Here is a 16672-nt window from a genome sequence, read left to right as displayed (position 1 = left end):
GGGGAGTGGCCGGGGTTAGGTGAGACTGAGTGGATGATGAAAGGGATGACGAGTAGCGGTTAAGGGGTTGGGGAGAGGGGCTGGGGAGTGGCTGGGGAGGCAGTGACGAGTGCCATGAAAATGATAAACTCGCGCCATTCACCGCGAAGCGGACAAATGCGGGTCGTTGCGCCGCGCCGAAAAATGGCCTCTCATATCGCCGGGTCTGCGCGTGATGGCTCATGCCGTGGCATGATGGCGTGGCGTGATGGCTCATGCCGTGGCATGATGGCGTGGCGTGATGGCTCATGCCGTGGCATGATGGCGTGGCGTGATGGCTCATGCCGTGGCATGATGGCGTGGCGTGATGGCTCATGCCGTGGCATGATGGCTTGGCGTGATGGCTCATGCCGTGGCATGATGGCGTGGCGTGATGCCGTGGCGTGATGGCTCATGCCGTGGCATGATGGCGTATCATGGTGGCTAATGCCGTGACGTGATGACTGATGACAAAGCTGGCTAATGATGAAACTGGCTTATTATTGCTGAATCAATTGGCGTCGGCTGACTACGGCCTTACGATAGTTCCTGACGAATGATGACAGATTAGCATCACTCGTGTCGCATGGATGGTGCCCGATGGTGTCTGATGGTGTCCCTTATTATTTTATTATTATTATTTTTATTTAGTTTTCAAACGAATTTCGATGTCCCGACCCCCCGACCCTCCACCTCACCCAAGCCCTCCCTTTATAGGCCTGGGGCCATACTTTCAAAACTCGCTAAGTGAACGTAAGCACTTACGCTCTATTTTCTTGTCTATGATTGGTGGATTTTACATGAAAGGCCGTCAATGATTGGCTAATGAACTTACGATCTCTTAACTTTTTTCGAAAGTATAGGCCCTGGCTGGACTGATAGGCTAACAAGCGGCGCTGCTGTGGCGTCAGGTTTCCCTACACAAGAAGAGTTTACCGGCCGCTGCAAGTGACGAATTTCCACGTCTTTTGTCCCCACAAAACACCAATGCATCCTATACCTGCATTTAGAAGCCCTACACACAGAAAAATGTACGAGTCACATAGTCCAAATAGAGACACACAATTGCTGACCGGACGTAGCCCTGATACGGCCGTTTGCTGGGCTAAACTGGGCCAGGATGTCATAAAGTGCATAGCTATTTGGACAAAGTTTTACTCTTTTTAGTGAGTGTATAATGACATGGAGATCACACCGACTGTTGGCCACTGGTTGGCCGCCGAAGATTTGGCCATGATCACTGATGATACGTACAGGGCCAAATATCAACCTATTATGCTATATTTATTATCTATGAATTCAACAATTATTTATTCTCTGACCTGGCAAAGCTTAAAAGATGAATTTCAGGTAAGCAGATGCAAGCAGCAGCAGCAGCAGCGGCAGCCTCGGCAGCAGCAGCAGCANCCAGCTGCCTGTGCCTGGACTGATGCCTGTCCAGCTGCCTGTGCCTGGACTGATGCCTGTCCAGCTGCCTGTGCCTGGACTGATGCCTGTCCAGCTGCCTGTGCCTGGACTGATGCCTGTCCAGCTGCCTGTGCCTGGACTGATGCCTGTCCAGCTGCCTGTGCCTGGACTGATGCCTGTCCAGCTGCCTGTGCCTGGACTGATGCCTGTCCAGCTGCCTGTGTCTGGACTGATGCCTGTCCAGCTGCCTGTGCCTGGACTGATGCGTGTCCAGCTGTCTGTGCCTGGACTGATGCCAAATTGATACAGCAGCAAGTATTTAGGTATTCGGATAGTAAAATAACACTCAAGGAAATGTTAGGTGAGGTTAGGTGCAGTTCCTTCCATGAGTCAACAGTCGAAATGGCAAGAAAAAAAATCATCTCTTTATGTATAGGTTGTCTCCCGGTATGTAAACTGTGACCCAAGTGAATAGTTATCCAGCGCACTACATACCAATAATTGACTGGCAACTCTAGTGATCAATCAGTAAAGTCGCCAGTCAACTGATCACTCTAGTGATCGGTTCACTGGCAACTCTAGTGATCAATTGACTGGCGACTCTAGTGACCAATGGACTGGCGACTCTAGTGATCAATTCACTGGCGACTTTAGTGATCAACTGACTGGCAACTTTAGTGATCGATTGACTGGCGACTTTAGTGATCAATTGACTGGCGACTTTAGTGATCAACTGACTGGCAACTCTAGTGATCAATTGACTGGCGACTCTAGTGATCAATTGACTGGCGACTCTAGTGATCAACTGACTGGCAACTCTAGTGATCAATTGACTGGCGACTCTAGTGATCAATGAACTGGCGACTCTAGTGATCAATTGACTGGCGACTTTAGTGGTTGCCCGGTTGTTTATTCGGTTGCGGCGTCGGCGACTTTGACGAGCCGCTGCGCTGTGCTTGCGAGTGATTGTGATCGATGGTGGAAAGATTTGCGATTGATTATGATTGATTATGATTGATAGCGATTGATCAGAGCTGAGGATGAGACATCATTTTAGCTACGGAACCAGCACGACGTCCTTCAATTGCCTGACTTTGACTGAGTGCGGACTTCCTCATGCTGAGTGTCCCAGCGTGCTGCTGAGTGTCTCAGCGTGCTGCTGAGTGTCCCAGCGTGCTGCTGAGTGCCTCAGCGTGCTGCTGAGTGTCTCAGCGTGCTGCTGAGTGTCTCAGCGTGCTGCTGAGTGTCTCAGCGTGCTGCTGAGCGCCTCAGCGTGCTGCTGAGCGCCTCAGCGTGATGCTGAGTGCCTCAGCGTGCTGCTGAGTGCCTCAGCGTACTGCTGAGTGCCTCAGCGTGCTGCTGAGCGCCTCAGCGTGCTGCTGAGTGCCTCAGCGTGCTGCTGAGCGCCTCAGCGTGCTGCTGAGCGCCTCAGCGTGATGCTGAGTGCCTCAGCGTGCTGCTGATTACCTCAGCGTACTGCTGAGTGCCTCAGCGTGCTGCTGAGCGCCTCAGCGTGCTGCTGAGCCTCTCAGTGTGCGCCTCTTAGTTTTACTGATTATTATGATTGTCATTTATAATTAGCGCTATTTAAATTAGTTTCGAGTCCCTTTTAAAATGTACACGTTCTCGTTTTGGTCGCCGATAACGCGCCTTTGATCTCCGGTAATTTACTGTGACGTTCTTAGCACTCAGAGAAACGAGTGACTTTTTGTCCGAGTAGCGTTGCGCCTTTCGTACTTTTATGGGTCGTCCTGAACCATTTTTGACCCCGGTTAGAACGGCGGATTAGGGTTACGTCCGCTCTCTGATAGTGCAATTGGTAAGAAAAAGTGTCATGATTTGGACATACATAACACATTAATTTCTGTGAGTGACCAGGTTGTCAGGCGTTCATCGTCATGCTTAGTAATTACTTTGTCTCAGATCATCTGCCGTGACCATGATGACAGCATGAGTTTTTTTATTTTTATTTTTATTATTTTTTATTTTCGGTTTTGGCCGCCAAAGCGCCCGACGTCTTGGAAAAGAACATCGAAAAGTTCGGCCAGTCTTGCACCACTCAAAAAAATGACGGGGACGTCAGTGAGGACCACAAACTTTGTGGTGAGTGGATGGTGATGCTCGCCTCATGGTGAGCGGATGGTGATGCTCGTGTCATGGTGAGTGGATGGTGATGCTCGACTCATGGTGAGTGGATGGTGATGCTCGTGTCATGGTGAGTGGATGGTGATGCTCGCCTCATGGTGAGTGGATGGTGATGCTCGTGTCATGGTGAGTGGATGGTGATGCTCGCCTCATGGTGAGTGGATGGTGATGCTCGACTCATGGTGAGTGGATGGTGATGCTCGACTCATGGTGAGTGGATGGTGATGCTCGCCTCGTGGTGAGTGGATGGTGATGCTCGCGTCATGGTGAGTGGATGGTGAAGCTCATGCTTACTTATGGATGAATTTTATCCCTAATTTTTGTATGCGTAAGGTTTAGCCAATTTTTCTGACACGTTATCCGCAGTCACTTTCCTTCATATAAAGACGTTCCTAGTGCCTAGGGATTTAATTTGGAAACATTTTTATATAGTTATATACTACCTAAACGACACTTTCCTCTTCGTTTGTCAATACACATAAACTTTATGAGTAATCAATGACATACTTTGAGTTAATTTAGTTTTTTTAATTATTTACGTCGAGATCTTCGTGATTTTAGTCGAAATATGAGCAGCCAAACTGCGGCCGATGTGTGTCCGCCGATAAACCGCCGATAATTTCATACAGCGGTTGTGTAGGTTTGTGTCCAGCGTGTTTAGTGCGGGCCTTATAGCGCTTTGTGTTGTAGTGCACAATAAACACAATGGGAACACAATTATAGACTTGCGTTACTATCATTTTTGTGGAGACCGTTTCTCCGGTAACGCGAGACCTCGTCTCGTCTCGCTTCGCTGTCTCAAAATAAATTCCTATTCCGTGATTTCACTTCTTGGAATTTCTATCATAGCGATAATGTCGTGCGTACAATTAAGCGCCTGATATTCATCATACTTGTAATGCTTGCAATATTTAATTATTTGATGATTGTGCATACGGATACTGTTCTTTACGCCTCAACTATTATTAAAAATTAGGCTAAAATTGGCAGTAGAGGATTTTAAAGATGAAATTTGAGGTTCGGGGTAAATTCGTGAGAAAATCTTTCAAATATTTTGTATGATGACCACTTATGAAGATGATTAATATTTCTAAAATATTATGCAAGTTATGTACAGCGTTAATTTTGATCTGTATATGGTACCGATTAGGAAATTATGATGTACAGATGCATACGATTGAGGTACTGGAATTTGTTTTGAAATTTAAATACTGATTGCTGGATTAAACAATCAATTTTCCTCGGTGACTGTAAATCTAGATGCTGCTGAATTCACTAGGACAGCAAAAGCACTAAATTCGATAACTCAGTCGGACGAGGTCGTACGGTAAAAATATTTCAGTTAGGGGCTAAATTTTTCATGCGGAAAGGCGGCTATCTTTTGATTAAAATTCCATCTTCCTCGATTCCTTTGATATCGCGGGCTGACATTTTCTCGGCCGCTCAGTGCGGGTATCAACTTACGCAGCGCCGTGTGTCCACGCAGCGGTTATTTCGACAAGTAATTATAGACACACTGTTAGAAAAATTACCGTTAACGGTATTACCGGCGTTTCAGTGGCCGGTCGGAACGTGAAAAGAAACATCGCGTCGCCGTTTTTATTCTAATTTTACACCAGAAATCCGTAAAACATCTGATAAAAACGGCGAAACAGTTTATTTTCACGTATACCTGAGTCACAGCGACGTAAGTGAGTCACAGCGACGTAAGTGAGTCACAGCGACATACCTGAGTCACAGCGACGTAAGTGAGTCACAGCGACACACCTGAGTCACAGCGACGTAAGTGAGTCACAGCGACACACCTGTGTCCCAGCGACGTAAGTGAGTCACAGCGACATACCTGAGTCCCAGCGACGTAAGTGAGTCACAGCGACATACCTGAGTCACAGCGACGTAAGTGAGTCACAGCGACACACCAGAGTCCCAGCGACGTAAGTGCGTCACAGCGACACACCTGTGTCCCAGCGACGTAAGTGAGTCACAGCGACACACCTGTGTCCCAGCGACGTAAGTGAGTCACAGCGACACACCTGTCACAGCGACGTAAGTGAGTCACAGCGACATACCTGAGTCCCAGCGACGTAAGTCACAGCGACACACCTGTGTCTCAGCGACGTAAGTGAGTCACAGCGACACACCTGTGTCCCAGCGACGTAAGTGAGTCACAGCGACACACCTGAGTCCCAGGTTGTGGGGAGACGTCACAGCCTTAATGAGCGCCGCGACGGATGAGACGAGGGGAAGACGAGGGCTGATTACCGCTGACCCTCAGTGAGGGAAGAGGGAGAGCGGAGTGTGTGGCGATGTGTGTTGTGATGTGTGATGTGTATACGTGTTTTGTGCATTTAATGGTGGCTGTGATGTGTGCGTGATGTGCACATTGTGTAGGTGGGTGTGTAGTTGGTGTGTTTGCGTGGTGGTGGAGCTGGTGGCAGTTTTAACATCAATTACACAGCGTGTCTATAACCCTATTAATGATAATAACACACTAATAATAAATGCCCCCGAGTTACTAATGTATCTTATCACACTAATGTATCTTATTACCAGAGAACACGTATAAATCTTGCACCAATGACACTTGTTGTGAGCTTGGACACTCGTCTCCCTCTGAGACATCCTCGAGCTCGTCGATCATTTAGAGGAATTTCCCAAGTGTTGGAAGTGTCTTGCTTTAGCCATGGACATGTTGGCGGGAAGTCCGTCGTGATCGAGTGCCAATCTAGCGGGATCCCCTCTAGAGGCGCCACTTGTCATCAACAAGTCAGAAGTCAATCTCGTATCTCGTGCCAAGTCAGAAAAAGTCAATCTCGTATCTTGTGCGATTGTCGTACACCCTTACTTTTATGTGCAGCAGTTTATTAGTTACATTGTATGACCTTTTCACCACTTTCTCATTTTTTTACGTAAGCTATGTCTTTGCACTTACATTTTTCTTAATGTTATACCTATATTTTTTTCTTGGCAAGGAGTTTTATTTAATTTGTATACATCTGTATATTATTGGCTCATATTCGGTCATCTTGTGCGGTACATTTTTCTGTAGCCTAATTTTCAATTGACCATCATGCTCATAAATTCCTTCCACCTAATATTATGTTTACCATGCTAATTATTTTTTAATAAGAATGGTCTTTTTTCGTCATTCAGTTCTGCATTTTCAATTCCTTGCATATTTTCCTGTCGATCTATTTAGTACTCTTTCTATTTTTACCTGCCCGTTAAATTATAATTTTCCTTTAATTTCCTAACTTTGTTACATCCTTCCGTTACATTTCTAACCCAGAGCACGACAGAGAAAAAAAGTAGCACTGAGACTTCCTGCAGAGCCCAGCCAAACTGTGTCAAAATGACCTACAATGGAGCAAGAAGTGCATCGCCATTTGGACCAGTAGTACTCAATGTGAACGCATGTCACAATAATCGTATAATTAAGTGACGTTATAAGCGCATAACGAGAGTGCATAACGTAACAATAAGCGTATAGCTGAGTGACGTTATAAGCGCATAACGAGAGCGCATAACGTAACAATAAGCGTACAGCTGAGTGACGTTATGAGCGCATTACGAGAGCGCATAACGTAACAATAAGCGTACAGCTGAGTGACGTTATGAGCGCATTACGAGAGCGCATAACGTAACAATATGCGTACAGCTGAGTGACGTTATGAGCGCATAACGAGAGCGCTTAACGTAACAATCAATTACCGAACTCCCTTAGACCTTCAAATTTCCAAAGCTAGACTTCCTCTAGTTTATATACAACTAAATTGGCCTCCGCCGCGGTTTTAGCATCGAAAAAACTGTTTATATGTGAAAACTGATAGAGAATATGAGGGAATATAGAATTAAATTTAAACTACGTAGAAATTCTGTGTCACCACTGCATCATTGTCGTGTCAGCAGTCCTTTCCCGGACACATCAGGCGACTCTTGACGACCCATGCAAAACTATGGGAAGTTTTGATGCAAGCTTTAGTCTGTTTCATGGACACCGATTACCCGCCTATTGGACACCTATAACCTGCCAATAACCCGAATATTGGGCGCCTATAACCCGTATATTGGACACCTAAAACCCTACTATTGTACGCCGATAATCCGCATATAGCGAACAATTTTGCTTCTCGAAAGCTCCCGCGGATACCACCAGGATTTGTACTCGTTTAAACGCTGGCAAAAACAACATCTAACTTCAAATATTAGGAACTAAAGCTAAGTGGCCTCAGCATGTGCGAGGCGTTTTTCGTAGGGCCTCATTTCTCGCAGGGCGCTTTTCTCATAGGGCCCATTTTCTCGCAGAGCCCCATTTCTACAAGGGCTCGTTTTCACGCAGAACCCATTTTCCTGCGGGGCCCCTTTTCTTACAGGGCCTCTTTTCTCGCAGGGCCCATTGTCACGCAGGGCTCCGTTTATCCCATGGCCTCTTTTCTTGCGGGTCCTCTTTTCTCGCAGGGCCTCTTTTCTCACAGGGCCCCGCAGTGAGCATGGGCCAGACATTCGGTCTCGCCTTGACATGAGCGCGTCTACACGAGATCATCTCTTCAATTCCCCAAGTCCTTCTTCCCGATTTGATTTACTAGCGCTAATTACGAGGTGGAAGCAATGGCAATTTCTTTGTGCGTGCGCCTGTCTATGTAACCCTCACGCCGCTCTGCCCAGGGGTGGATCAAAGGTGGCGTATCGGTGGCCAGTGAGTGGCCAGCAATGCTACGCCTGTGATTATTGGCCGGGTTGTAGCGTGTTGATGGATATATGGGGCTAGGCATGGGAAGGAATCTTTTCGATTCTTTTCGTTCTTGTTGTTGAAAGCGCGCGTTGTTGAGATACTTTAATAAAAATATAAAGACTTTTATCTCGATTAGTTAGGGATTATACCTATTTTGTATTTAAATTTAGGGCGAAAACCAAAATATTATGAATAACTTCGAGTCCATTTGTGGATCGTTTTGCATGTAAATGAAAAATGAGGTATATACGGAATCGGCAAATACAAGTTTTCTATTGTTTTTTTTAAGAATGTTGATTTTTAAATCGAATTTTTTCAGACGAAATTCATCAAAAAACTCTAAAATTCTGTCGCCAGTTTTCTTGTTGATTAATTGGAAAAATGTTTTTTTAGCGACTCAGAGTTTGTGTAACATTAACAATTAAATTCAGCTACTTATCGCGGGAAAATAATAATGATATTTGGTCAGTCAGTGTTATTTGGTCAGTAGATGCAGTGATGCTTGCATCTACTGACAGCGCTGACAGCAGCAGTGCTGCAGGCATGTCCTGACAGCGCTGACAGCAGCAGTGCTGCAGGCATGCGCTGACAGCGCTGACAGCAGCAGTGCTGCCGGCATGCCCTGACAGCGCTGACAGCAGCAGTGCTGCAGGCATGCCCTGACAGCACTGACAGCAGCAGTGCTGCAGGCATGCGCTGACAGCGCTGACAGCAGCAGTGCTGCAGGCATGCCCTGACAGTGCTGACAGCAGCAGTGCTGCAGGCATGCCCTGACAGTGCTGACAGCAGTGCTGCAGGCATGCCCTGACAGCGCTGACAGCAGCAGTGCTGCAGGCATGCCCTGACAGTGCTGACAGCAGTGCTGCAGGCATGCCCTGACAGCGCTGACAGCAGCAGTGCTGCAGGCATGNATCCTCCCACTCTATCCTCCCACTCTATCCTCCCACTCTATCCTCCCACTCTATCCTCCCACTCTATCCTCCCACTCTATCCTCCCACTCTATCCTCCCACTCTATCCTCCCACTCTATCCTCCCACTCTATCCTCCCACTCTATCCTCCCACTCTATCCTCCCACTCTATCCTCCCACTCTATCCTCCCACTCTATCCTCCCACTCTATCCTCCCACTCTATCCTCCCACTCTATCCTCCCACTCTATCCTCCCACTCTATCCTCCCACTCTATCCTCCCACTCTATCCTCCCACTCTATCCTCCCACTCTATCCTCCCACTCTATCCTCCCACTCTATCCTCCCACTCTATCCTCCCACTCTATCCTCCCACTCTATCCTCCCACTCTATCCTCCCACTCTATCCTCCCACTCTATCCTCCCACTCTATCCTCCCACTCTATCCTCCCACTCTATCCTCCCACTCTATCCTCCCACTCTATCCTCCCACTCTATCCTCCCACTCTATCCTCCCACTCTATCCTCCCACTCTATCCTCCCACTCTATCCTCCCACTCTATCCTCCCACTCTATCCTCCCACTCTATCCTCCCACTCTATCCTCCCACTCTATCCTCCCACTCTATCCTCCCACTCTATCCTCCCACTCTATCCTCCCACTCTATCCTCCCACTCTATCCTCCCACTCTATCCTCCCACTCTATCCTCCCACTCTATCCTCCCACTCTATCCTCCCACTCTATCCTCCCACTCTATCCTCCCACTCTATCCTCCCACTCTATCCTCCCACTCTATCCTCCCACGCTATCCTCCCACTCTATCCTCCCACTCTATCCTCCTACTCTATCCCCCCACTCTATCTCCCCTCACATCGTTACCCTCCATGTAGTGAAGGTGTGCATTGATTCTACGCTCTACCTTATGACTCAAATTTCTTATATAATTTGATGTTTAGTTTCCGGAAATAACTAAATATAATTTCATCAGTCCTTTCACTTTAATCTACGATTTTTTAATGCATTTACCAGTTTATTTTCCCCAAATAGTCATGCCTAATAATATATTATATATTATAGATTTGTACATACTATATTATGCACTTTTAGTTCTATAACGTAGCTTATAAAGTTATATTATAATACGATGATCACGTAGAGCATTAGCCTTAATGTTGGCTGGGTTTCTCAGGTCATTCCCATTCCCTTGGACGATTCCCATTCCCTATAATGACACAGTCTGATATTCCCGATCGCCTTCTGCACGAGAGACAGGAACGCTCGTCCTCATATTGGAACGACGCTGGGAATTACCTCGAGACCGTCTGGGACCCGTCATTTCTGTCCATCATCCGTGGACAGGTGATGGACAGGAGGCCGATACCTCAAGACGGTCCGTCCACTGGATCAATACGCGTGCTCCATATATATGTTACGTAGAAGCAGCTATATATATCTATATATATATATATTTGTATATATTTACCATATTATATTTACTATATATGTATATATTTACTATATATTTATGTATATATTTTCCAGGTGCAGTTATAGATGCACGGAGGTGCCGATGCTTTACAATTAGTGGGTCTAGATATTCAAATTAATTTCTTGTGATACTTTTATTTTGTGCGTTTTCGCATATTAGTGTATATTATACAGAGTGCTGGATAGTGCATCTTTCATCATTTTTTAATGAACAATTTATATTTTTAATTTATATTTATATATAAATAGTTGCCAATGTTTGAGTGTGTTTTGTATCTGGCGCCGCAATATATAGGGGCTGTTGGGGCGCGTATCCTGGATACTTATGGCGCTGCAATATATAGGGGCTGTTGGGGCGCGTATCCAGGATACTTATGGCGCTGCAATATATAGGGGCTGTTGGGGCGCGTATTGCGTATCCAGGATACTTATGGCGCCGCAATATATAGGGGCTGTAGGGGCGCGTATCCAGGATACTTATCGTGTCGTTATGTTGCCCGTGTCGTCTAGTGGATAACAATAAGGCATCAAAAATTTGGAGGAATAAATTGAATTGTAATAATTTTTATTTACTATAATAATTGGTAGTTGGGAGTCAGGTATCATAGATATCAGACTATTGATCACTGCTGTTCGTCATAACTTAATAGTGGCGTCTGAATTATCATGATATCCACACTATCATTCATTGTTCGTAAAATAATAAGTGATGTTTGTGAGGTTTCAAATAAGTTATTTTTAAATCTTGTTTAACTAATTTGTTTAATTTTTTTCAGGTGAGTGCAGCCGCTGTGAACAACCGAATCGCGACCCTGGTGACGTATGTGCCGTTAAAATGTTATCGGATGATCTTTTACTTTTTTAAAAACAGTTATAGAAACACATTTTTTATCTTTTATTTCTTTTTCGTTGTGCCCTAACTCCTTTTTCTCATATTTTATTTACCTATCTCTTAAACAATCCCCCTTCTACCTTTTTTAGTTTCCATTTCCTTATCTTTTTTGCCCCAATCAAAATTTTCTGCTATCCCATTTCCCTACCTGGTATTACCACTTTCGGCTTTTTCTCATGTTGTAATCATTATCTTTCATTTCTCGAAGTTCCATTTCTTTGTCTTGTATTTTCTTCTCTTCTATTTCACTAATTACGCGTCTCGCTTGAAATAATTTTCTTTACGAAGAAAGGCATACAAATGTTTCGCATGTTAGTGCCAATCATATTTTTCGTGCTGATTGGCCAGAAATTACATCAGGCAATCAATGACCGGACAATCTCTAGAGTCTAGCAAACCTTGGCCTGAGCTCACAATCGTTCCGTTCTGCCAATCTTACATTTGTCTGCCTTCAGGCAATCTCTGCCTGCCAATCTGCATCATGCCGGTCCTGGATCAACCGATCTTTGGTCTGCCAATCTTTGGTTTGTTAATCTTTAATCGGCTAATCTTTAGTTTGTTAATCTAATTGGTCTGCTAATCTTTGGTCTGTCAACCTTTGATGTTGTTGTCTTTGACGTTGCTATCTTTGATATGCAATCTTTGGTCTGCCAAACTTTGGTCTGCCAATCTTTGGTCTGCTAATCTTTAGTCTGCCAATTTTTGATCTGCCAATCTTTGTTTTGATGAACTTTGATCTTTCTGCTGGGAATTATCTTAATTTACCTTGACGTTTAGATTCTCTGAAGTATTCGCGAAGTATTCATTTTGTTTTGTAGTGACCAACGTTCTGCGCGTATCGCTGACACGTCCGCTTTGCCAGGTATAAATCTGGGTCAAAATGACCCACACAGAAGATAAAGTACTCCGCTATTTAGACAAAGTCTCCCTCATTTCTCTGATTGTTGTATCAGATTAAAACCTGTTGCAAATAAAAGCGGGCCCATAAACGTTCCAAGAAGCGGGCCACTGTCTGAATTTGGTACCGACGCACAGATTACAGTGAGTGAAGGGGGAGCTAGTGAATGCGATGCACTCACAGGAATAAGTTAGCTTTTGTCCACATAGCGATGCACTTTCTACGCTCGTGCGCGCGACCCAATCGTAACGACATAAAGGTTCATCAGTGCTCCGTCCACACGCTTCTCTTGTCGTGTTGTATTAATTTGTCTACAATTCAGACATTATGACATACACATTTTTCTGGGTGAGCCTGGCTCTCGAGTTGCCGGTCCAGCTTTATTGCTGCTGTCTGCGGGTTTTATACCGCATTTTAATGACGAAATCTTAGGTTTAGTTGAAGCCACTCCTCGGCCTCTTGGATTGCGTCCAGTTGCTTTACTCCATTCATAAATCCCGCTATCTGCCATCGATCAAGACTGAACTCGTAGGAATATTCTAGCCTCATTTGTAAGGCCAGTCGTAAAATGACTTATCTTGTTCACATTGAACGTAAAATGACTTATCTCGTTCATATTGAACGCTTTTACTCAATTGTTTCTAGGAGATTATAGAAGCTACGGCCACGCCTCCTGATCAAATTACGAGACGGTTTTGTATTTCTTCTACTTTTTGCATTTAATTAATGAATTAATGCTGCATTTTTCATATAGTTTTAAAATAAATTTTATTCCGGTTCAAATTTCATTATGCAAATAATTTCTTCGTAAAAATTTTCTTTATTGTTTCCAATATAATTTCACTTGATATTTACAATTAGAAGTTTTTTTTACTTGCTTAACGAGAAAAAGTCGTCTAAATTATTTTATTTTGGCGTATTCATTTTTGGATCTGTACGTATTTGTACACAGAAATTATACTGTGCTTCAATTGCCAGCCGCATTTGATATCTCTTCTTGACGAACATTTTTACCGCCTTCCTATAGGACGAGGTTTGACTGCCCCAACAAACAAATTAGGTTCATGTTGAACTGCCGTCCGTAATCTCTAACGATCCAATTCCTTACGACCTTCATGGGTCTATTCGACGCCTTGGCCGTGTAGGAAAATAAGTGAGTCTTTGTCCCAATACCGATGCAGGTTTTGCCCCCTAGTGAGTGTTATCCCGACCCAATTTGATTTGAAAAAAGGGGGAATTACAAATTAGTGCATCATCCTAAAATAAATTCAGTATTCTAATTTTTATGAATGAGTCTCGATGCTTAGATATATTCTTTTAAAAACAATGAAAGTTTTCCTCGTTTTATATTTATCTTATTACAACACTTCTTTTTAACTTCACTTCTTATTTGTCTGTTTGTCTGTCTGTCTGTCTGTCTGTCTGTCTGTCTGCTACAAATCTTGTAATCGAAATTTAACACACTTCTACTTATCCTATCGATCTGAAATTTTGCATACATGTTTAAAGTTGGAGACAATGCATGAATCAAATGTCAAAATAAATTATTTTAGAAAGTAAAAAATTTTTTTTCAATATTAAAAAATTGAAAAAATAATTTTGTCAGCTACAAATCTTATAACTGATATTTGACACACTTTTACCTGTCTAATTGATCTGAAATTTTGCACACTTGTTAAAAGTCAGAGGCAATGCATGAATCAATTAACAGAATAAATAGTTTTGAAAAAAAAATTATATATTAAAAATATTTATATATATTAAAAAATTGAAAAGTTATTTTTTTTCAATTTTTCATCTAATTTTTTCAATTAGATGAGAAATTAATTGTACATCTGTGAGATTGGAGATACTGGATTCTTTGGAAGTGTTGTCTTTAAAAAGTAATTTTTAAATGCATATTATTTTTTCAATTCTTTGACCCTGAATCCAACACCGCAGATCTCACTTTCTTGGTATCTCATCACATGGCGTATAAAATGTTTATATTTCTTATTAAAAACCATGCCCGACTTAATCACCAGCAAATTTTTAACCGAAAAGAAACCGCCTAGAACGCATAAAATCTTAGCTGAATAACCATTGGCCAGCTGTCGGACATCTCTAACTCGGCCAACATTTTAAATGTGCTCTGATCCGCACCTCTGGACGAGAAATATGTTATGCACGCATATAACTTGCGCTCTTTGATTACTGGCAGTCATTTTAGTATCTGCGACGCCTCAATAAACTTGCTTCGTGGGCATGAATTTGATATGCTGTCTGTTGAGAGATGCCGTGGCGCGCTGTCGTGGTGCGAAATGTAGTGGCACGCGATGTCGTGGCGCGCGATGTTGTGGTGCGAAATGTCGTGGCGCGCGATGTCGAGGCGCGCGATGTCGTGGCGCGCGATGTCGTGGCGCGCGATGTCGTGGCGCGAGATGTCGTGGCGCGCGATGTCGTGGCGCGCGATGTCGTGGCGCGCGATGTCGTGGTGCGAAATGTAGTGGCGCGCGATGTCGTGGCGCGCGATGTCGTGGCGCGCGATGTCGTGGAGCGCGATGTCGTGGCGCGCGATGTCGTGGCGCGAGATGTCGTGGCGCGCGATGTCGTGGCGCGAGATGTCGTGGCGTGCGATGTCGTGGCGTGCGATGTCGTGGCGCGCGATGCATTGAGATAATCGGAGGCCTGAGCTGTAACTTAAGCCTCCGCTTCCTCAGCGCGATGCAGTTTCTTGATAAGCTTGCAGAGATACTTATGTGCTCATATATGTACACATTATGTGCTCATATATGTACACATTATGTGCTCTGCAAGCCTGGGACACTTATGTGTACACTTTATGTGCTCTGGATGCCAGACACGACACACATGTGCACACATTATGTACTTTCGAAGCCTGAAACACTCATATGTACACATTATGTTTTCTGTAAGCTATGAGTACACATTACGTGCTCTGGATGCTAGACACTTATTTAATTAATGATACGTATATGTACTCGATTTTACTGAATTTCGGGCACCATATCTGCTCATGAAGCCAAATAAATCTATTTACTGATATGTTTACACTTTATGCATGGATAAGGAAAGAGATAGCACTCCTGGCTGAAGCGTAGCTATGTAGAGGCGTTCACTTCACTCGTCAAAGTCAGCACTCCAGCCCTCCTGATAGATTTTAGCTATCAGGTATGGCTGCCCGACATTATTATGTGAAGGATAGGTCATTATTTGGAAAGTATCATTATTCGAGAGATATATCAATATTTGGAAAGATCTTTCATTATTTGTGAGATATATACTTATTATCATCATTTGAAAGATATGTCGTTATTTGAGAGATATATCATTATATGAGAGATAAACCATTATTAGAAAGATATGTCATTATTTGAATGATATATCATTATTTGAGAAATATATCATTCTTTGAATAATATGTCATTATTTGGAAGATCTATCATTATTACATTCAAATAGAAACAATGCAATATGTATCGCAGATACATTCACGACATTCGTTTAATCGAGCCACGCACGACATTCGAAATAACAAACTACGAACAATATTCGCGTTGCGTCCGTCGCTCAATATTTGTCTAGACGCACTTCTTCCGATATTCGCCGTTACGAGCCGTCCGTACAAGAATATTTTTACTATCATTCTCGACCGGCGAAACTCTCGCCGTGTCCGAGACTTTCGACGTGTCCAAGACTCTCGACGTGTCCAAGACTTTCGACGTGTCCAAGACTCTCGACGTGTCCAAGACTCTCGACGTGTCCAAGACTCTCGACGTGTCCAAGACTCGCGACCTGTCTATCTCCAGACACGTATTATGTTCGCCAATGACACATATAACGCCATTGTTAACACGCCGTCGGGTATCATGGGTGTTTTATTGGTGGCCACCTCTCGTTCCGATGATCGCTCATCTGTGGTCCATGGATGATTCTCCTAAGGGATATTACTTTTTTGTAAGGTCCTGCCAGTGTTTGCTTAGTGGCATTGTGTGAAGTGTGGAGCACGCGTCCATATGGGCACGTCTCTTCCATATGGAGCTCGTCGCCCGTCACTCATGTCACACCAAGTGATACTCAATATTACTCATGACACACCAAGTGATGCTCATGACACATCAAGTGATGCTCACGTCAAACCGAGTGATGTTTTAGCGCTCTCTGTCATGGGACTATTGAAAT

The 16672-nt window shown here is 44.1% G+C and overlaps 1 protein-coding gene across 2 annotated transcripts in view; it reads left to right on the top strand.

Moving 5' to 3' along the window:
* LOC108670207 (protein tiptop-like) overlaps positions 1-16672 on the top strand; it is a 146311-nt gene that overhangs the window by 88383 nt on the left and 41256 nt on the right. The window lies entirely within an intron of this gene.

Source organism: Hyalella azteca, unplaced genomic scaffold (genome assembly GCF_000764305.2).
Source record: "Hyalella azteca isolate HAZT.00-mixed unplaced genomic scaffold, Hazt_2.0.2 contig5912, whole genome shotgun sequence".
Lineage (NCBI taxonomy): Eukaryota > Metazoa > Arthropoda > Malacostraca > Amphipoda > Hyalellidae > Hyalella > Hyalella azteca.
The sequence above is the reverse complement of the archived record's forward strand: the minus strand, read 5'-3'. Positions and strand labels throughout refer to the sequence as shown.